General features: G+C 43.0%; 1 protein-coding gene across 6 annotated transcripts in view; it reads right to left on the bottom strand.

Moving 5' to 3' along the window:
* The window catches only part of RFFL (ring finger and FYVE like domain containing E3 ubiquitin protein ligase), a 67,550-nt gene extending 45,020 nt beyond the window's left edge, over nucleotides 1–22,530 (bottom strand). The window contains exons 1-2 of one of the 6 annotated variants that reach the window (XM_049636630.1): nucleotides 22,319–22,529; nucleotides 6,953–7,079 (exon numbers count right to left, since the gene is read on the bottom strand). The gene's annotated coding sequence lies outside the window, so the exon portion shown is untranslated. The other 5 variants (XM_049636631.1, XM_049636628.1, XM_049636634.1 and 2 more) reach the window with 5 other exon arrangements.
* Between the last annotated feature and the right edge of the window lie 899 nt (nucleotides 22,531–23,429).

Genomic DNA, 23,429 nt, shown 5'->3' with positions numbered 1-23,429 from the left:
TTATTCTTGAAAGAGAGGCTGAGCGTGAGCAGGGAAGGGGGAGGAGAGACAGAGACAGAGAATCTGAAGGAGGCTCCAGGTTCTGAGCTGTCAGCACAGAGCCTGACGTGGGGCTCAAACTCATGAACTGTGAGATCATGACCTGAGCTGAAGTCGGACGCTTAAATGACTGACTCACCCAGGCATCCCAGTTACCTGTAATCATTGAAGAGTGCAGGCCCTGCCTAAAACTATTTACACACATTTTAAGCCATTGGACTAGTTAAACAAAATGTCTACTTTCTGACCTCTGGTACAGTAATGCAATACAGTGGAAATGAAGGAAAGCCACACATCAAACAGTACTCCCAATAATACAATCAAAAGGGTTTAAGCAACCATGGATTTAGCATATTTAGATGATGTGAGGCATTAAAAAGTATGAATAGGAAGACCTGGTAGACATCATTAACAGAGTTCAAACCTACAGCAATACAAGCAGATAACTGATACTGGGTAGTGGAGATAATGTATGTAACAATTTAAGATGCCTTTTGAACACTCTGGTAGGTTTGTCAAGTTGGACAAAGTCTATCAAATTGGAAATAAGGATCTGAAGCGTGGGACAGACAGCCGGTTGGTAAGACATACTGAGGATAGCTGAATTTATGGGTATATTTGAGATCCTTGGAGTAAAGCTACGGGGAAGAGTGGAAAGACACCCAAGGCAAAGCCTTGGAGTATCTCAACATTTATGGGATAGTCAAAAGAGAATATAAAGAAATAATAGAAGGACACTGGAAACTCAGAAGAGACAAGGTAGCCTCAAAGCCAAATGAAGAGGGTTGGGGGTGGCAGGGAAGGAATGGTTCAACACTGCCACATGCCAAGCAGAGATTAAGTAAGGTGGAGGCTAAAACCACAACACTGGGTTTGGTAATCTGGAGTTTACTTGGGTTCTTCAGGAAAACACGAGCAAGGTAATGTGGGTAGAAGCCGAAATAACAAACGGTTTGGTAAGAGGATCAGAGCTGAGGAAGTACATTATAGGTTCTTCCTCATTCTACCCTGAGAACCATGTGCCAAGTAATATGGATAGAAGTCTAAGAAAACAGATGGTGATTCTTGATATACCCTATGGTCAGAGTAAATTGTGTTCTCCTGAGTACTCATCCAGTCTCGGTGAATGAGATTTTGTGGAAGAAGTGACTTCCGGGCTAAAGCCAGTAGCTAGGTTAAGTTGGGGCAGGGTGTTTTAGAGACGGCTGGCTTATGTAAAGGCCTTAAAGGCCTTAAAGGCCTGAGGTAAAAGAACATGTGCCACTTGGGGGGAACTGGAAGGAGCAGAAGCAAACTTTGAGAGGGACAACTGCCTAGCATTGAGGCTGAAGACTTAAAAAGGTTAGAAGAGAGGGGCGCCTGGGTGGCTCAGTCAGTTAAGCGTCCAACTTCGGCTCAGGTCATGATCTCACGGTTCATGGGTTTGAGCCCTGCATCAGGCTCTGTGCTGACAGCTCAGAGCCTGGAGCCTGTTTCAGATTCTGTCTTCCTCTCTCTGCCCCTCCCCCATTTGCACTCTGTCTCTCTCTGTCTCAAAAATAAATAAGCATTAAAAAAAAATTTTTTTTTTTTAAAACAAGGTTAGAAATGAAGAGCAGGAGGGAGAGAGAATAGTAGTCTGATCAGAATTAGGGATGAGGAGAGGTGCTTCATAGTACCTCAGAAATATGGAAACTCACTGATAAGACAGCGTTCCCTATAATTCGATATTCCCAATGATTAGGTAGATAATAAAATACCTTTGCTTCTCTCTCTTCCTTTAATAACGGTTCAGTTTGACCAAACTGCTTCTCAAAAAACATAGGACAGAAACTATAAGAGCAAAAGATGGATAAAGCTGTAAGCCTGATGTGTTTGGCTTCTCTAAGGTTTCTGTAATAAATGGTCTAATTAGGTCTAAAACCACATCCAGATCCCAAATGAAGTGAAACTTCTCCCCTTCAGACCCCCTCCAAAGGACTGAAGGACTGACTTTAAGACACCCAAACTTAAGGCATTAACGAACTTCTGAGACAAAGGACTGGCCCAGTTCGTCCTGCAGCTCAGTCTAGCTGATGAAAATGAAACTAAGAGAAAACAGTCTGGGGTTACCTGGTTTTGCCTGTTTCAAAACATTACCACAGCAGAGAGCAGGCTGCCTCCAGTTCCTGCCGCTGAGGTCCTTGGAGCCATTTCAGATGAGCTCATCTCAGGAGCCAACAGCAGCAGCTTTCAGGCAGAGTGAATGGTGCCGCCTGGGGACGTATCTTTGGTAAGCGAGATTGCAACAGAGCAGGCGGTTTACCCAGGGCAGTGCTGACTCATGCTAGGCAAAACTCCTCTTTCCCAAACAACCCAGCCTGAGCCAACCACAATCAAGTGCAACCTCGAAAAAGAAGAGGCGCCCCACTGATTTTTTTTTTTTAATCCAGTGCTGATTACCAGGGGCAGCTTCCTCATGGCCCTCCTGCTGGTCGATCGGCTGCCTCTGGAGCCCTTACCTGGGAGGCTCCAGTGGTCACTTTCCAAAGTTTCATTTGAGAACTGCCCGGGGCTCAGGGCAGCAAGATTACAGAAGGTAGCAGGTTCACAGCCCTGAAGATTTCTCCAGAGTGGCTGATAAAGAAGTCACTTTGCATTTACAAATTAGAACATCTGGGTCAGAGGACTCCGGAACTTGCCCAGTCATCCTTAGCTGGTCAAATCATCAGAGTGAATTTCTGTCAGCCAGGACCAGGCTCACTCTTCTTTTTCCCTACTAGGCCTTCTCTGACCTTTCTATTTCCTTAGGCAATTCAAAATCTCAAATTAAGACAGAAATAACTGAAGGCTTTTTTGTTTAATCAGCTGCCACACACAGCTTAAGCTACATTATCCACCATCACACCTACCAGATGCTTAAGGAATACAGGAGTGTGTGAAAACTGTATTACCACTTACATTTAAAAATCCCTAAATCTAGGTCGATTCTCATTTATTGGCCAGCTTATTAAATAATCAATTCTAGAATGACTGGTTCATCAAAGCTATTAATTATTATTGAATTTGCCCTGCCCAGCTAGAACGGGCTTTGGTGCTATACCAAGAAAACAAAAGATTAAGCCCTTGCTTTCTGTGTTTTCTCATTTGATAAGAAAGAAACGAGATTTCGTATCAGATCCTTCTGTTGCCTGCTCAAAATTTCCCACGGCTACCAGCTCTTCCTTAGCATGGGCATTCAAGGCTCCCATTGCAAGCCTTGTCCATCCTTCAAGGCAGATCCCACATGCTATGAACTCTGGATATAACTACCAGCCCAGCCTGTCATTCAGTAAATGTTATTAGGTTAATTAAAATGTATGTGCAGACCGTCAGATTTTGGGTTTAATAACTATGCTACTTAATTCTATTCCTTTTCAAGGGTCTAGTTAAAGAAAAAAAAAAGTTATTTATCCAACTTGCTTAGTTCCCCTTAATTACATTATTCCAGTAGGCTAGCCACACTGGGCTTTATAAGGTTTTATAAAATGTTCTCTCTTTTATTTCCTCCCTTTCAGCATTTTCTTTTTCAGAAAATGGCTGTTTAAAAGAAGTTTTCCTACAGTATGTGTTAATTAGTTCTTTTCAAATGATAAAAGCATTTTACAGCAGCTGACAACCATTATCTCATGGACCACATTTTAAGAAATATTTCTGTAGTTGATGATAAACAACATTCTGGTATGGAGCAACTTTCAAGGTTCGTACAGTAATGGACAAATATGAAACCTCTTTTGGAAAAAACATTGTTAGAGGCTTCTGGCTCATTCTATATTAGTAACTGTAAAAAAGGAAGAGAAAATTCAGATGGTACTATACCCAGGAAGTAAATGTAAATTATATAAACAGCAACACGGGGGCCAGAAGCATGAGAATCTCCTAATTCTGCTAAAATAAACACCATTAGCAGGTGAAGAGAAATATGGCAGATTATCATTTCCCGGTTTGGGATTCTGTACAGTTCCAATCAGTTTCCCCAAAATATAACCATACATACCCATCCCAGTTCCTTCTTTTAGACTGGAAAGGCTGAGGATTACACTGATTTAGGGCTTTCAAAAGATGCTAAATCTGAACAAATGGCTTCAGGCACTTGAAGTTTTATGAGGTTATATGAAAACTAGTAGGTTATATGAAAACGAGAAATAAAAAAAATAATTGTGGCTTTGTGCTTATTAAGTTCTCTCAATGCATTATGAAAACTCAGACAAGTTATTCCTCACCTAAAGGTACATTTTATGGGTGGTCACAGGAGAGATTGTGTGTGTGTGTGTGTGTGTGATATCTGCACACACTCACACTGCTTTTCTTGAACAGGAATATGTAATGCTATTTATAGGCCCCCCCCCCTTTTTTTTCTGCAAGAGATCTTAACGTTACAAATGTTAAGTAAGCCAGGTGTCAAAAGAGAAAAGAAATTCACATCTCTGGATTCTGTCATCTTCCAAATCCATAGAGAATTACCAAATACATACAAAAAGATATGGGAGGATACACACATCAGGGAGGGAGCTGCAATGGGAGATCCAGGAGGTATTTTTAGTTTCGCGAGAATTTTAATTTTTTTGTTTTAACAAGGAACACATATTCAAGTATTGGTAATTTATTTTTTAAAAAAAATTTTTTTAATGTTTATTTTTGACAGAGAGAGGGAGACAGAGCATGAGCGGGGGAGGGGTAGAGAGAGAGAAGGAGACACAGAATCAGAAGCAGGCTCCAGGCTCTGTGCTGTCAGTACAGAGCCTGACGCGGGGCTCGAACTCACAGACTGAGATCATGACCTGAGCTGAAGTCGGATGCTTAACCGACTGAGCCACCCAGGCACCCCAAGTATTGGTAATTTAAAACTGGGTTAAACGTTTTACCATTTATTAACTAATCTTTTCCCTTTCTCACTTTTTCCTCTTATCATCTCCCTTTTACCTACTTTCCCCTCCCCAACATCCTAAAGGATACTGCACATTTATTCTTTTCAACAAAATTAATCTTATTAATGTCCATATCCTTTCTCTTATGGAGAAGAGGTTGAATTGATAAATCCAAGTCTCCAGAAACCAGTGGCTGCCTCAGCTTGTTGAGTATTAGGGACATTGCCAAATTCTCATCTTTGGAGTTCTAGGATCTTCTAACCTTTTTTAAAAAACTAGAGTACCTCCCCTTCAAAAAAGACAGATGAGCATCAACCAAACATCTATCATCTAATAAATCACAGAAATTAAATGTGAAAAATCAGTAGATTTTAGGATACTCAAGAATCCACTCTAGGGGTACTTAAGAATCCACAGGGGTGCTTACTGAAAATAATTCTTTCTCATCCGAGTCCCTCAGACATTCTGGATTAGCCCAAGTGGAGAGGCCCAAGAATCAGAATTTTCAATCATCTCCTGCTCCCACGTGATTCTGATGCAGGTGGGACTCAAATATTTTGAGATACCAGTCATATAGCTATGTTCCCCGAGCACTGTTTACAATAAAATGAAAAGTTGTGTTTCAAAGACCACCAAAATGAGCCACAGTCTCCCTGAGTATGCCACAGACATTAGTCCTCTTACCCACAAGAATCACCAAGTATACAACAACTGAACTGTATTTATTTTGTCAACTGGACCATTATTTTCTTCAAGCCTCCAGAGACAATTATTACCCTAACTACTCTTAAGGATTTTAGCTGTCACCCACAGTCGTTATACTGAGACACTTTCACACCTGGGATGCAGTACAAGGGGCTTAATGGAATTTTTATGGCTGTAAAGATTAAAGTTCACTTGACTCAACAGAATAGTCAAATAAAACAAAGGATAAAACCTCCCAAAAGGCACAGGTTGAAAGTAGAGGCTTTTGACTTCCTGATGAGGCAGTTTTGCCCGGAAATTCAAACCATGGGATGCTATATAGCTCATATGTCTTGAGAGTACCCAAATGCCAACTTATCACCATAGCATCAGCCAATGCAGGCTTACTGTAACATTTGGAAGCACAAACCTCCTGTATAAAATGGCCTCTCCTGGGAGACAGAGGCTGTCGCCATGCCGGGGATCATTCCATCTTGGGGCCAGAAGGACCAGGCAGTCCTTTTAATCTTTAACGAGCCACTTTCACGTTCAGGTGTGGGAACCTGCTTCACAGCACTTTGCTGCAAAACAACACCCGCCCCCCCCCCCCACAACCAGCTGTGTGAGGGCACGTGATGTGAGTCTGTCTCTGATGGTACAGTGACCAGAATCTGGTCTATAATGTAATTGTGGGCATTTGATTATCCACTGCGGTGTAATAGTTCAGAAGGGTATCCAATATCGAGGGTACAGCAACTGCCTACCTCAGTCACAGTGAAATACTAGATCCCTAAATGTCAGGGAATTGAAAAAGTAGCAAGCCTGCGGGAAAAGGAAGAATCCTAAGCTGACAGGACACAGTCGGAGGCCCTAATAACAAGATGGAGGGAAAGGAAGTCAGCAACGTGACCAATCTGCTATCCTGGGCAGCTCAATTTAGAAACCTGGCGATGGAAATGTGGGAACCGTCTGATAGTGTAATTTCCTTTACAAAGCTATTTCTTCATTTTCTCTCCTGAGTTGTTAATACAGAAGAAGGGCAGGGACAGGCCCTTGTCCTCCAGCTCCATCACGTAAACAACTCCCATAGCTTCATAATGAAGTGACTAGTAGGCTCACGTCCCATTCCCCAGTAACCACCCTCTCGGAACAAAGATTCTGTAATTCAACTCTGAAGATTTCCTGAATTCACAATTCTTCTTTACTGTGTACCTCTGGACTCTCCTCTTTAAATACATCCACACACACTCCTCTTTCTCTCTCTACTCCCTGCCACCTCCCATACCCATGCCCTGCCTCCCATAAGTCAAACTTTCTGACTTTTCACTTTGGTTTCCACTAAAATGCCACAAGATTTAAGTTACCTTCTCGCAGGTGCCCAAGTCTATGGGGCCTCTGTTGACATGTGTCTCATCTGGATGGGTGATTTCTGGCCAAGTAGACAAAACTACCTGTTCACCTACAGTTAATCTTCAAACTGGCTTGTGTAGGCTGTGGAAATAAAAGAGCAAGGCTGCACAGCTTGAATGTCCCATCAAGGTAATCAAAATAATGGAAGAGAGACAGTAGGCAGGAGAGATTTCAAAATAAAGACTGAACTGTGCATTTCAGTAGCACTTAAGAAAACACTCCATCTGATTAAGCCCCTGATGAGTAGGCTAATACCCAAAGGACTGTACGTTCTCCAAAGATTATTGTGCTCACAGCTCTTCCTTCCCTCAAGGTTCATAAAATCAAACTTGCATTACTTATAATAAAGTGGATAGGTAGATTCCAACATCCAGAATTCTGCTGATTTCCTTGCAAATAAAGCTACAACCTTATTTCAACCCAAACTCATGTAATGAAGAATAAAATACATTTTGTTTAGGTCTTTCAAAGGTACCTCTCATGCCTTCTCTCATGCCTTTTATAAGAGAACAAAAGGGGTTAGAAAAAGGAAAACAACACTATCCCAAGCTGAAGCACTTAAAAAAAAATCACAGCCAAAATGCCCATAATACATTCTCCACTGAAAACAAAAAAAGCATTAACACAACAGCAGATGGGGACTACAGGAACACGAACACACACACACACAGAATATACATACACATAGAGTGAAAGAAGATACAAAACACATATAGTTCAAAAGTTCAAAACCATTTCATAGTAGTTACTTCTGATAAGGATGGGGTTTACCTCCTGCTTTATATTACACTCTCGTGCTATTTTAGTATTTTTAAATGAGTGACATAAGCTAAGTAATATTACCAGAAGTGGGGTATCTAAGGTCACTTGACAAAAAAACAGCTATGTGAATAAGATGGTAGGGCCATTGTAAAACCAATTTTCAGCATATTTAAGGATATATTCACTGAGGCAAATTTCTAAAGAACTAACCAGAAATTTGGGGCACCTGGGTGGCTCAGTTGGTTAAGCATCCAACTCTTTTTTTTTTAACATTTATTTATTTTTGAGACAGAGAGAGACAGAGCATGAATGGGGGAGGGGCAGAGAGAGAGGGAGACACAGAATCGGAAGCAGGCTCCAGGCTCTGGGCCATCAGCCCAGAGCCTGACGCGGGGCTCGAACTCACGGACCGCAAGATCGTGACCTGAGCTGAAGTCGGACGCTCAACCGACTGAGCCACCCAGGCGCCCCAAGCATCCAACTCTTTAAAAAAAATTTTTTTTAATGTTTATTCACTTTTTGAGAGACAGAGGCAGAGCGTGAATGGGGGAGGGGCAGAGAGAGAGGGAGACACAGAATCCAAAGCAGGCTCCAGGCTCTGAGCTGTCAGCACAGAGCCTGACGCAGGGCTCGAACTCACGGACTGTGAGATCATGACCTGAGCCGAAGTCAGACGCTTAACCGACTGAGCCACCCAGGTGCCCCCAAGTATCCAACTGGATTTCAGCTCGGGTCATGATCTCATGATCCATGAGTTTGAAGTCTCCCCCCCCCCCCCCCCCCCCCCCCCGCCTTGTCAGGCTTGCAATTCTCACTCCCCCTCTCTCTCTGCCCTTCCCCAACTCGTACCCTCGCAAAAATAAATAAAACATTAAAAAAATAAAAATTACTAAAATAAAGTAAAACATTAAAATAATAAGTAAAAATTAATAAAATAAACATTTTTAAATTATACATAAGTATAAATTAAACATTTTTGAATTATAAATATAAAATAAAATAAAAATTTTATTATAAATAAAAATAAAATAAAATAAAAAAATAAACATATATAAACCATCCGACTCAGCAATTGTACTCCTAGGCACAGAAATTAGAACTTGTATACACAAAACACCTCTAAACAAATGTCCGTGACAGTTTTATTTACATTCTGAAAACTGGAAACAACCAATAGGTGAATCGCTAAAAAAAACCTGTGGCACATCCACTACTTCTCAACAAAAAGGAACGGGCTACTACAACACACAACTTGCATGGAAGGCATCGTGCTAAGTTAAAAATGCCAATCTCAGAAGGTCACATATTGTTGTGAATCCATTTCCATAACATTTCAGAAATGACAAAATTATACAGACAGAGAACAGATCGCTGGTTGCCGAGGATTAGGGATGATGTGACTATAAAAGTGCAATTACTCATTCAACTGTCCGATCACCACGGGGAACCCAGAAAGGCGAAAAGTTTGTAAAGCAAAGCACATTTCTTCTTATTTTGCAGTTCCTACCATGCCAGAAAAAAAAGAAAGAAGATTCTCTAAGCATGGATCAGTTGCTGGCCCAACCACCTGAAATACATTTCAGGCATTACCTGTGCCTCATCCCTCCCTGCATTTCCGTCTGAGCTCCCCCAGAGCCATGAGCAATGAGCCAAAAGTTAGAAGTAACCCATACAGAATGAATTCTGCTGTAGTTTCAGCTCAGCATTCAGCCAAAAGTACCCTGCTGGAAATCAAAAGCATCTGAACACTGCAGCAACAAGACAAAGAAATTGTGAAAGACGTGGTTACCAGGTAGGGCACCTCACATGTGACAGGCTTCTTACTACAAATAGCTTTCCTTACAAAAGTCTCAGGAGCATTCTCCAAAAATGTGAGGGAGAGGTTAGCAGAAAAAAATTAAATGATGCTTCTTCTGTGATTCTTCAAGCCAGTCCTCAAGGGTTTCATACGTAGGGGAAGCAGGACACGTGTCTCAAAGCCCAGAGAGCAAAGTTTTACTTTCTATACTGATCAGGACTTCCTCCTGAAAATGGTCTATCACCATTTATTCCATTATCATTTACAACAGGAAGTCAGAACATCTACATGTCTTATGTAGAAGGCAATTTATTGAGGCCTAGTGACAAACAGGAAGACACTGCCCCCACCAGAAAAAAAATAATTGAAAAATGAAAAGCCATCAATAAATCCTTCTCTAAGCCAAAGCTTTAGCTGTTTAGCCAAATGTGCTTTTAAGGGCGACTGGTTTATACACCAAATACAATTACAGGGGCACCTGGGTGGCTCAGTTGGTTGAGCATCCGAGTCTTGATTTTGACTTAGGTCATGATCTCATGGTTCGTGGGTTTGAGCCCCACACTGGGCTCTGTACTGGCAATGCAGAGCCTGCTTGGGATTTTCTCTCTGCCCCTGCCCCACTTTCTCTCTCAAAAAAATAAATAAATTTTTAAAAATACAATTATAATGTTAGAATTTGGAATAAACCATGAAACAACACTTCAGTGCTAACAGAACTAAAACTAGTAAGTAACAAGTGTTGCTAACATCTTTTCTTTTTTTTTTTTAAGAGAGAGAGCTAGAGAGCCAGCAGGGGAGAGGGGCAGAGGGAAGGAGAGAGGGAGTGGGAGAGAGGGAGAGAGAATCTTAAGCAGGCTCCATGCTCAGCATAGAGCCCCAAGTGGGGCTTGATCCCATGACCCTGGGATCATGACCTGAGCCAAAACCAAGTCGTACACTCAACAAACTGAGCCACCCAGGCACCTAATACTCTTTTTAAATACCATTCCACACAAAGAGGCCCACATATAAGAAATTTCAAAGCCCACCACTATATGAACTAAAACCTACTTCTGAAGACATACTCTGAAAAGTAATGGTAACGGATGTGTCAGCGGACCATGCGGCCACTATAGCCTGGTGGTTGAAAGCTTGGACTTCACAGTCAGAAGGGTTCAAACACTGTGTGGCCTTGCACCCATCACTTAACTTCTCTGTGCAGTGTTTTCACATCTGTGGAACACAGAAACTAGTACCCATGCTTCGTAAAACTGTTGGGAGGATGAAATAAGTTCATATAGTCAAGTCCCTGCACACAGCAAGTACACAGGGAGTGTTGGTAATTTTTATACAGGTAAAATATGGCACAAAGACAAGTATAACACAGCAAAAGAAATGTCAGTCTTTTCATCAGTCTTCCACCAAATTCTCTCATACTTTTAGACAAGAGTAAGCCTTCCCCTGACTCCCACCAAGCAACGCATACAATTCTGTTCAGAAAAAACGTATCATTTTACACAATGGAATGAGTAAAATAAATCCTGCTGAGCAGGCCTAATGCTTCCCAAACTCTCGCGGGCAAAATATGATTTCAATAGGAAAGGGGGCTGTTTTGTCGAGACAGTTTTAATAATGTCCTTCACCAAATCAAATGTTCAAAGTGCAAATTCAAGGCTTCACACAGCAGGCACAGACTTTCAAACACATCTGTATCCTCACACTCATGTTCTCCATCCTTCTTTCCTAATCAAGGTTATAATAACCAAAGTCCTCTGTAGGTGGCACACTGCCGGACAACATGCCATCCTACTGAATAGTCAGTAACTAGGAAAGAAAGGCCCAGGGAGTCAACATTCTCTTTACAGTCCCCCACCCCCACCCCACCCCACCCCACCCCACCCCAGTCAGAAAGATGGCGAGAGACATTTGTTCGAGAGACACTTAAAGAAAACAGTTTTGACTTGAATAATCTAGACACAATGCCATACCTTTCTCCACTTCTAGGTTTCCCAACTATTCAGGGAACAGCCAAGACGTTTTGGAATCAGAAACGTAAATTGTTTCCAAAAGTGTTCAACAATGCTTGTCCAAAGGCCCCAACAGAGCTGGTAATTTAGACAGCTGTGCTAGGAGCCACAGAAGCTGCATTTTCTAACTAGTATTGCTTCTGAACAATTGAAACTTTCTCCAGTGCAAAGTCCAGACACAGGGAGCAGTGTTCCTTGAGAACATCCAAACAGTTTCATTTTTGTTTAACCACCAAAATAACAGCTCCAATAATCTATCAAGTTTGACATTTTATCCAACTAGGCAATTTAAACCAGGATGCAAAGCCTGCAGAGATTATCCCCCCCTGCTCCATATCAACATTCATGTTGACATTACAGCAACACAAACTAGGAAGATTTGTTCCTAGACTACTTATAAAAGGCTTCTAAAAAAGGCACCGCAAACTTTAGTGCCTCAAAAAAACCGCACATCCCCATTTTATTTTGTCTTACACTTTTAAGGTTTTATTAACTGTGAGTAAAGTTACTCACAGTTAGGCCAAGAGGTTGAAAACTCCTTTTTAGTGCTTAGTCAAAAGAGGTAAACATCCCTCCTGATCCAGGCACCAAATGCAAGTTGTACTGACTTATTCTTAAGCATATTAAAGGTAAGTATCCCTCACCTAATCTCCAAGTAGTAACACTGTGGTTCTGAATTAGCAAATCACCAGGTGATGGAACTTCTCTCCCCAAGCAGGGATGGGAGCTCAGGGCTGTTTCATTTACAGGTAACAGGTAGCTGAGGAAGACAGTGATTATCAATGTCCTCAGAACCACCTAGAACAATGCTATTCAAAGTGCCTTAAGCTCCTCTGGGCCTTAAATTCCTCCTCTGCAAAATAAAGGCAGCCTCCTAATTTCAGAATTTCTCAGTATCATCACCACCACCACCACCACCATCATCATTATGGTCGTCAGAAATCCAAGCCTCAATCCCAAACACTGATTGTATAGGTCTAGGCTAAGAAGCAGGAAACTGAATTTTTTTTACAAGTGCCCAGGGATTATGGGGCACACTAAAATTTGAGATCACCCATATATTTTTATATACTATAGCAATGTTTTTAGGAATAAAAAAGGTTCCAATTTGTGTGTAATCCCTGATAAATTATCTTAGGTAAAGAATATTTTTAATTTCGTATATTAAAGCTTACAGAAAGCATATTTTAATGTTTAAAAAAAATTTTTCAATGTTTATTTTTTAGAGAGATGGAGTGTGATTGGGGGAAGGGCAGAGAGACAGGGAGACAGACTCTGAAGCAGGCTCCAGGCTCTGAGCTGCCAGCACAGAGCCCGACGCAGGGCTTGAACCCACGAAACATGAGATCATGTCCTGAGCTGAAGTCCAGCACTTAACAGACCGAGCCACCCAGGCGCCCCTAATACACTTTTATAGTATTTGTAATATGTAACAAATTTCAACTTTTCCCCATTTTTAAATTTTTTTTTAGTAATCTCTACATCAATGTGGGGCTCGAACTCATGACCCTGAGACCAAGAGTCACGTGCTCTACCAACTGAGACAGCCAGATGCCCCAACTTTTCCCCATTTATAAAAATGACATTGGTGAGGGTGCCTGGCTGGCTCAGTAAGTGGAGCCTGTGGCTCTTGATTTCAGGGTTGTGAGTTTGGGCCCCACGTTGGGCACAGAAGTTAAAAAAAAAAAAAAAATGATGTTTGGTTGGGAAGACCAAATGTAAATTAAAATACATGTAAATATGTACATGTTATGACATCAAAATTGTTTTGTTTGTTTTTAGAGAGAGTGCAAGCAGGGATGGGGAGAGAGAGGGATGGAGGGAGAGAGGGGGAGAGAGAGAATCTTAAGCAGGTTCCACGTTCAGTGAGGAGCCCATTGCAGGGCTCAATCCATAACCCTGGGATCATGACCTGAACCGAAATCAAGAGCTGGATGCTTGACCAACTGAGTCACCCAGGCACCCCAGAACTCTTGAATTTTCTGCAATCTCTCCCAAATAAAACCAGTGGCTTATTTTTATGTTTGTGTTGTTTCTAAAAAGATGAGACAAGGAGGATTTCAGGCTACAGTTTATGAGCATTTCCAAAAGTGTGTACAGTGCAGGTATGGACAGCCTATATCTTAAATAAAAACCAATTTAAAAATAATTGTCAGTGTATTTTCATTTCATATTACAGACATGTTGATATGCTGTATGAAAAAAAAATGTTTAATGTTTATTTATTTATTTATTTTGACAGGGGGTGGGGAGAAAAAGAGAGAGAGAGCACCTATGTGCCTGCAAGCAGGGTAGAGAATCCCAAGCAGGCTCCACTCTGTCAGCACAGAGCCCAACACAGGGCTCGATTTCACAAACCCAGCCCATGAGATCATGACCTGATCCAAAATCAAGAGTCAGACACTTAACTGAGCCACCCAGGCACCCCTCAAAAATTTTATCACACAAAGTTTAAGAATCTGATGAAGATCATCTGGAGGTGAAGTGGCAGAAGGATACCATTTTTATGTCCCCTATTAACTGGCTGGCTCACTGTCCCTATTCATCAAGCTGCTGGTCCGCAACTGTGACAACAACCCAGAGAGTTAGGAAACACCTAACTGGATCAGACCAGTGGGCATGGGAGTAGAGGATTCAGATTCATCTGGAGTGCTGGGTCCAACTATACGGTGAGGGCAGTAAGGAAGGTGGAGTGGCCTTTGTCAAGCTTTCTCGGAATATTCAGGCACCCCCTCTCCCCATCCACCCGTCCCGTAGCAAACACTGGCAAACTTCAGCTTGCACTCAGAATGACTAAGCAAATTCTTCCATCAGTAAATAAAATGACCAAGAATGGTACCTGAAGTCCAGTCATGCCCAAAAGGTAGAAACCAAGGCAAACAGGAGAGAAGCTGAAAGACTAAGAATTTGCCGCTATGGGCTGAGAAGGTCCTAGCATCCGCAATTCTTCCTGCCACCTTCTTCCAACTGTACAAAATGTTAGCCCCTAACTCTCCCTCTTCACCCCTCCAAAAAATCCCAAATGCCCAAACAATGGCTGCTACTTTACAAAAAAACCAATTCCCCCTCTTCCTAGAACCATCCTTGACTAAAGATTCCTCCAACTAACTGAACTTCAGCTGACCTACTGCTGCTAGAGCAAGCCCTAGAAAACACTCTGCTCTCTTTCTTCAAACTAGAATGCTCTTTTTGTCCAGCATTTTCGATTAAAGCCTTATGCTCTGGTGAATCTTCTTCCACACTAACAAAATAATAGTTTACCATGGTCAAGAGGAGGTGTAATTAATTGGTTGTGGTCAGGACCTAGGAAAAGGTTGGAAGCAGAAATAGGATGAGGCTATTTCCCAGGCAGATGTCTTAAACATTATCATAAAGAAAAAAGGTAAGATTCACAGAAAATGCTGGAGGGACAACACACTTCTATACATTTTAGGATCAAATCTTGTGCTGTTCGTCTGTATGCCTGTTATCTGGACTGAGACTGGAAAGATTTTCCAAAGCAAATGAGTAGAGCATGAAGAAGATGGGGTGGGAGAGAAGGATGCTCCATTTACTTAAGAAAAGCTTTTTTTTTTTTTCTTTTTTTGCAAGTCTTTTAACATAATCCAGCAGTTGCAAATAAACAATGGTGCTGATTACTAACGAACTGCATTAACCACTCAGAGGCCAGCAGAGCCTCCAGTTGGCCTAACTTCCTGTAAGTTTCAGGATGACTAGGCAGCATTTCTTTCAAGAGGATCAAGGCAGTTAAAATGTTTTCCGCGATCAGACTGGCTCCTGGTAGTTCAAATGGGGATGGGCTTCCCCTCCCTTTAGAACTGGACTGCGGGGAAACAAACAGTTGTCCTAGGGAGCCCTGACCACTCCACAACCCAGAGACAATGAAATCGGGTCTTTATACGCGATTCCAGAAGGCCTGAGCATGTTAAACTGGGAGATGGGGGCCTAGCCCCCAGCACCAGAGAGGGGCAGCTTTAAAAAGTCAAGTAACACTTGCTCAACAAAATTTTTTAAAAGTTCAAAATCAGCACGAGGGGTAGCTGCTGAAAAAGGCTGCTGAGATTGCAAGAAGGTTTTGCTTATCTTTTTATAGGAGAGGACAATGGAGAAATTACCAGACCAAGGTCACTTTCCATTAAAAAAAAAAACAAAAAACAAAAAACACAAAAAGAGGCTGGAAGCCTTAACAGAGCTAAAAACCTGTGTAAAGTCATGACTCCATGAAATCAGCAGCCTGGTGAGAATCTCTGCAAGAATCCTATAGGAAATGAAGGGCGGATTAGAGTAATTAAATGTAAAGTCTCCTCGAGAGCAACTTCTGTTCCTGAAGACTAGAGCCATTTCTGTGAAACGTATCATAGAAAAATTGTGAGGAGGATTTGCCAGGCAGCTCAGCCTCTCCACTTTCACATCAGGTCTGCAAACGCTATGGTCTAAAAAGAACAGAGCGGTGATTTGGGGAGGGCATTAAATAATACACCTTATCAGAGAAACCCACTCCATTCTCCAGTCTTTGCAAAAGTCCACATGCTCGTGTAAGTGTAATATACTTAGAGGTTTCAAAAATTACACACATTTCCTCAAAAGAGATGTAAGGAAAAAATATAATCATGGGGTAAAGGCCAAACATTGTCTCTTCTGAATGCTTAAATAGCCAATTATGTGCCTTAATACATTAATTCTATGGAGAGAAAGAAGACTATTACAGGAAAGTTGAATAAGACATCTTAAAAAATGTACCCTGGGGCCTAAGTCCATTCAACTGACAGTAAAATCACCCCCTCAAAAAAGCAGTTTTATGCAACATCTAGTATTTTAATTTCCCAGCTGCCAAGAGAAATATATAAGGAGCAGAAATTAAACTAATTATGTCAGCAGCGCAGTGAACAAAACTTTAATTGTATTACACACCAGTTAGACATTTGCTGAACAATACAAAGGCCCTTAAGGGTAGAAACTTCTTTAGAATATAAATGATTCCCAATCAAATGACAAAAATTAGTCTGTTTGGGCAATAAACAGATTCATGGTTTAGACACAAACTTTCAACCAACATCATAATTCAATATAAAAAATAAATATATGGTATAAGAAAGAAATCTTGAAAATGGCTTTGAATCACTCTCTGATTTACATATGCTGTATCATTAATAGGTCCTTTAAGCCAGTATTGTACTAATCAGCTTTTTTAACATCCTGCCCACAAAAGGGCCTATTCATTTAGCTGGGAGACAGGTGTTAGCAACCAGCAACCTCTCTTTTAGCCTGGAGTTTCAGGGGCCTGGCCTGTGATTACTGGGGCATGATTGGCAAGTCGAAAGGAAGGGCACTTTGAAAGGGAGGAGAGAGGGAAAGAGAAACAAAAGAGACCGAAAGGGAGAACGGGAGATGAGGGAAGAAATGGATGTCAGCTGCTACTTAACGGGGCCACCCTTACAGCCTCCTAGACTGACGTGAGTGCCCGCACACTACCACCCAGATAGACAGATACGTATGGCTGAATTTGGATGGCATTAATTCATTTCTGCAAACAGTAACTCTGGATATATGCCTATACTCCTCTCATTCTAAAAACACTTTTGAGTGTCCTATGACTCATTCTTCTTTACCCATATCATCCAGTTCCTAACTTTAGTCCTCACTCTTTCAGAGACTCTCTAAAAGAGCTGACAGAGTAGATATTCCTGGAAAGAGATACAGAGAAGGCCAGATTTAGAAAGACATCTTAAGCCTCTGGAATAGAAATCCTAGCAGAAAGTAGGAGAAGTGAACATTCATGGAGTTGCCTGCAATGTATAAAGAATGTATCTTCTCTCTTTTAATCCACGGAACAATCCCATCAGGTATTATTTTCATCTCGGGGATGAAGAAAATGAAGCTGACAAAGATTAAGGAACGTGTCTTGAAGTAGCAGAGGCCAGGAGGTGGAAGAATTGGGATTCAAAACCAGGTTTGTCTATTTCCTCAACTGTTACACTTCTCCCAAGTTCAATTCCCTAACTAACATGTTGAGTGCCCCAATTCTGTTTTAACTGGGATGGTTCTGTACTTCAGCAATTGTGTTTCCTTCCATGAACTCCGCAAAGGACCCGTGACTAAATTTTATTGACTATTAAGCCTCCATTATTTTCAATAAAGCTCTTTGGCTATGAAGCAGTGAAACATCTGGCAAGTTGGCTTTATTTTTAAATCCTACACGCGGAGAATTCCCAGGCATCTCTCCTATCCAACACTGATCGTAACTAGATTCGACTACCGATTCAGACCTCCAGTCGTTTCCACATTATCATTCATTTGTCCACTCAGGAAATAAAGGAAGCTACTTTCACCAACCCTCCCTCATGACTCCAGATAGATAATACAGCGGGAGGGCGGGGGGGGGGGGGGGTGCCTCTTTGTAAAGTAATTTACATAAAAGTTATAAAAGCTCTTTGTTATCTGTCATGACTAGGAAATGGGCTATTCTAGCAAATCAAACATCCTGGATACCATAATGATGCTTTTAAAGGGACTACCATTTGTAAAGAATTTCAAAGCAGTGCAACAGTGGCTCCCAAACCTGACTGCATATCAGAATCGCTTTGGGGACCTTTTTGGAAATAGATGCCAGAATGGTTTTTAAAATGTAGATTCTTGGGGCGCCTGTGTGGCTCAGTCAGTTAAGCTTCTGACTCGGCTCGGTCATGATCTCACTCAAGTCATGATCTCACAGTTCGTGGGTTGGAGCCCCCCATTGGGCTCTGTGCTGACAGCTCGGAGCATGGAGCCTGCTTTGGATTCTGTGTCTCCCTCTCTCTCTGCCTCTACACAGCTCATGCTCTGTGTCTCTCAAAAATAAAATAAACATTTTTACAAAATTAAAAAAAATAAATAAATAAAATGTAGATTCTTGGTCATCACTCATTCACTCAGTCAAATCTCCAGGAGGTGGGGCTGGGAAATCTGTATTTTTAAAGAACCCCTTAGTGACTCAGCTGCAAACTGCAGCTTTCAAGGAATGGCTGGCTTTTGGGAACTCCTTGCAATAAAACACACTAAAAAGGCTAAAGGTTGCACTGAATACAATGTGACCTTTTTTTTACTGATTCGGGAAGACTTGGGGATCTCCCAATGGCTCTAGTTCATCATTCACTACTGTCACCAGTCACTGTACTGGCAAAACCAGAAAGGAAAGGTTAAGATTTTGTATTGGTACAAAGCTGGAAAAACCAGCTTTGGTTTTCCTATCAGATTCAAAAAGGTAATTTCCCCCCCAGAGGAAACACAGATTTTATGCTTGCTCTGAAAAAGGAAAATGTTTAAGATTGTGCAGTAGGATTCTCTTAACCAACTGTTTGGCTCCAATTCAGAACGTTAACAGGCCCAAATGCATCAAAAATGGGGAATATTCAACCTGCACAGGGGAAAGCAAAGAAACTTCATGACCATCTTAATCAAGAGAAAGGAAGATAATGGGTTTAAAGTAAGAATGGCATTATAGGATTAGATAAAACCACTGTCCTGACCATGGCAACTGATAAATCCTGGAAACTGGGAGAGCCAAGGCCTAGGATTCCTTCCTGTCAGGGATGGCTTTCATTTGAGATGTAACAGAATATCCTATTAAAAGTCCTATTTAGGGGCGCCTGGGTGGCGCAGTCGGTTAAGCGTCCGACTTCAGCCAGGTCACGATCTCGCGGTCCGTGAGTTCGAGCCCCGCGTTGGGCTCTGGGCTGATGGCTCAGAGCCTGGAGCCTGTTTCCGATTCTGTGTCTCCCTCTCTCTCTGCCCCTCCCCCGTTCATGCTCTGTCTCTCTCTGTCCCAAAAATAAATAAAAAACGTTGAAAAAAAAATTAAAAAAAAAAAAGTCCTATTTAAAACGCTGTTGATAATATAAAGTCACGATACAAGAAAATGACCAAACCATTTCCCTATTGAAAGAATGGGAGTTCATGTGTTTGCATATAAAAAGACTGTCCTTGTGTGTCAACTATAGTTCAATTAAAAAATAAACCAAAAAAATGTAATAAAAAAATACAGATTGTCCTTATAATTACCAAAATCTTTCTTACATAAACACAAGTAACCACTACCAATAACCAGTAACCAAACAAAAATAATAACCAGTAATCATTACCAAACCAGCAACCATTACCAAACAATAATAAAGCAGCTCGTCCCTTGAGATTTAACCAATAGCAATTGAAAACTATGTATTCTCATTAAACTCTAAATTATAACTTAGCTCTGTATTGGAGAGGTGAGGAGATTCGAAAGGTACATAGGTTAAAACTTTCATCCCAAAATATAAACACTATGGTCAGTACAAGTTTGATATAAAAGTCTCTAGGGGCGCCTGGATGGCGCAGTCGGTTGAGCGACCAACTCTTGATTTCAGCTCAGGTCATGATCTTGAGGTTCGTGGGTTCAGACCACATGTGGAGCTCTGAGTGGATATTGTGGAGCCTGCGTGAGATTCTCTCCCTCCCACCCTCCCTCTCTCTGTCTCTCTCTCTCTCTCCCCCTCCCCCTGCTCGTGGGTGCAGCACTCTCTCTCAAAATAAATATTTTTTTAAGTCTCTAGTCTACCATTAAAGCAATAGCAGCATTAAAGATTCTATTATAAGACATCAAGGTGGAATTTGTCCCCCTAACACTCTTTAGGTGTCTATAGGTGTTTCCAGAAAGTTCTAGGGACAATACTCTTACAGATGGGTGTGGCTATAATAAACATGACAGTGAACATGTGTTTAGGGAAGAAATTGTGCCCTTTTTTGTTACTGTTGCTGTTTTGTCTTTTCTAAATGCTGGTAATTGAAAATGCTTTTTCCACTGCTATCTTAAGAGGCCTTAAAGATGCATTATTAGATAGTGCTAAGCAGTTAGTTATGTCAACCCCTTGGCCATGAGAAAGATTAAAAACAAATTAATTTCTGGGGCACCTGGGTGGCTCAGTCGGTTAAGCGACCGACTTCGGCTCAGGTCATGATCTCACAGTTGGTGAGTTCGAGCCCCGCGTCGGGCTCTGTGTTAACAGCTCAGAGCCTGGAGCCTACTTCAGATTCTGTTGCCCCCCCCCCCCACCCCTCCCCTGCTCACACTCTGTCTGTCTCTCAATAATAAATAAAAACATTAAAAAATTAAAAAAAAAACAAATTAATTTCTAATCTGAGAACAGCTCTTGTTTTGTGCGTATTATTTTAGCAAATGGTTAAATTAAGTCAATTTAGAGAATTTAAAACCCTTGATCCCAATGTAAACAGTCAGAGTAACAGCTCTCTACCTCTACCTGACCAATTTGAAAGTTTTTAGTGGGCTTATCTTCATAATTAGATATAGACATTAAAGTGTGTGGGTGTCTCCTAGATTACATGGAAATTTCCTTCAAGCACAATCAAGTTATTATTTAGCCTTGCCACATCAAGTTGTTATACACAACTTCCAAACTTAAGAAAAATAACACCTCTAAATCAACTGTAATTTATGAACTGTACTCTGAAGTCCAAAATTATTAGGAAATATGCCATAATGCTTCAGAAATACTTGCCATCACCCACTTCCTTGAATGTGAAAAAGAACACAAAAAAAGATAAAGAAGTTATTCAAACCTGAAATCCCCTGAACAGAGAGCAACCCTGCATCTCCTGTCCCCTGCCTACTCCCACTCCTAAAAAAAAATGGCTCAATAAATAGGACAGCTTTGGTCACATTGCAGTAACTTGAATTGTCACTAAGAAAATCACAAGGCTCCCCAGACAGCTGTATCAACAGGAGTGACGGGAAATCTTCCCGGTCCTCCAAACCACCTGTAAAAGGGGATGAATAAGGAACTCGCTGCTTTCTAGAAGGCCACATGCACCTGTGGATGTCTGTAATTAGGTCACCGTGGCCTTTAGCCAAGGTGCAAAGTGACAGTAGTGGGTAAAGCCCTATTTCCAAGCTAACCGTAATTCCTCGCTGCGGTAGACTGGGAGGAGCTTGATACACCCTTCCTTGATTACACAAGCAGTTTTTTCCCACTAGAATAAATGACAGGCCAACAAAAAGGAGAAAATATGCTGTTGTTTGTATCTTCTACCGGCCCGAAATCAGGCTCTGAGCAGACAGATGCCTGCCATGCTCTGACTCCCCTGGTCTAGCCATACTTCCCTACGCCTGGGCAAATGTCTCAGGGGCTGCCGGCTGCAGAGAGGCCCCACTCCCCTCTCCGTCTTGGCCACTGACGACCTCACACACCACCTCACACGAACAGAGGACAAATCCCTAAAGCGGGAGGGGGTGGGGGGAGCACTTTCCCAAACTTCTCCACTAAGCCTCCAAACTCCAGCCGCCTCCTTCCGAGAGGCCCGAAAGGCTCCTCCGCTAGGAAGCAGGGACAAGCCAGCTCCTTTAAGGGGGCACCAGGCCGCCGCGTCCCTGACTCAGTTTCCTCTGCCGTAAGGCGGCATCTTTCCCCCCCCACAAGCCAATTGAACCTGCCGGTATGTAAGGCGTTTGGGGATATTTGAAAAGACCCGTCTCCTGTTACTGCCCCCACAGGTGAAATGCTTTCTTTGGAGGGACTTTTACTGGGACAGGTGCGAGCTGCCCCGGATGCGGAGACTTCCAGCGAGGCAGGGAGAGTCCCAGGCCGCGCCCCGCACGGAGGAGGCGCTTCCAGACCACAGCGCGGCGAGAGCCGAGGCCGAGCAGCGCCCCCACCCCGGCCTCCCCCAGGACCCCACCCAGGCCGGGCGCCCCGCGGATCCCAGCGCCGCCGCCGCCGCCTCCTCACCTGCCGCGGCCGCCCGCCCGGTCCGCACCTGGGAGGGGAGGGGAGGGGAGGAGCCGGATCCGGGCCGCGGACGCCTCAGGCAGGGGGGCTTCGGACTCCGCCGCGGCGGCGTCTCCGGGGCTGAGGGGCACCGGGGGGCGGTCGCGACATCCTCACGGGCGGCCCCAGGAAGTTGACCCCCCCACCCATCCCCAGCCGCCCTGCCCGGCCGCTCCCACCCCTCGCGCGGCCCCGCCCCCGGCGCGGCCCCGCCCCCTCTCGGGAGCGCGCCTCCGCTCCCGCAGCGCCCGAGCCACCATAGAGAGGGGCGAGGCACGCGGCGGGCTAGAGCGCAGCCTCCGAGCGCGCCCCCTGGCGGAGCTGAGGCCGCCGGAGGCGGGGCTGGCCGAGTCTGAACCTGAGTCCTGTGGATACCTGCATTCGCCCCTATCTGGGCATCCCTCTGCTCCTCGTTGCCTTGGTCACCAGACTGTGCGACGAGCTGGAGTCCAGGTCTGAGGCTCAGCTAGATGGTGGTCCAGCCTGGTGACCTTGAACGAGTCCCTTAACATCTTTGAACTTGTTTCGTTGTAAGAGGTTGTGAGTCGCCTCTCCTATCTCATTGTTCCTCGCAACAATGCTATAAGCAGGTAATGGTTCATAATGGAGGCAACCCGGGCCCATCAGGGTTCATTAGTTTAGTCAAGGTTCTGTAGCTGGAAAGCTATTAGAAGCCAGATCTGTAAGACATCAAAACCATGCTTGTCCCACTCACTCGCTGGCACCTCCCTCTTCTAGGATTTCCCAGTCTAAACCCCCAGGGTTAGTTTTACCCTAAGAGGGTGAGGAAACTGCTCAGAGGAAGGCCTTAGTAAAAGGAAAATGACCCTGTGCTTGGGAGCCCACCCTGGCTATTCATCGGCTGTGTACCTTTCAGCAGGTACTAACACCTCCGAACTCCAGCTTCCTCATTCTTGAAAGAATTGGAATGGTTTAGGAGGTAGGTTGGTATGAGGATTACGGAGCACTACAGAGAAGTGCTTAGCAAACTATAAAGCACATGGGTTGCATGGGGGATCGTTAGCCAGTGTAGACTAGGAAAATGCCTTAGGAAAATAATATACATTCTCAT

The sequence above is a fragment of the Panthera uncia genome, chromosome E1 (assembly GCF_023721935.1).
Source record: "Panthera uncia isolate 11264 chromosome E1, Puncia_PCG_1.0, whole genome shotgun sequence".
Taxonomy (NCBI): domain Eukaryota; kingdom Metazoa; phylum Chordata; class Mammalia; order Carnivora; family Felidae; genus Panthera; species Panthera uncia.
Note: the sequence above shows the minus strand (reverse complement) of the source record. Positions and strands in the feature narration are given on the sequence as shown.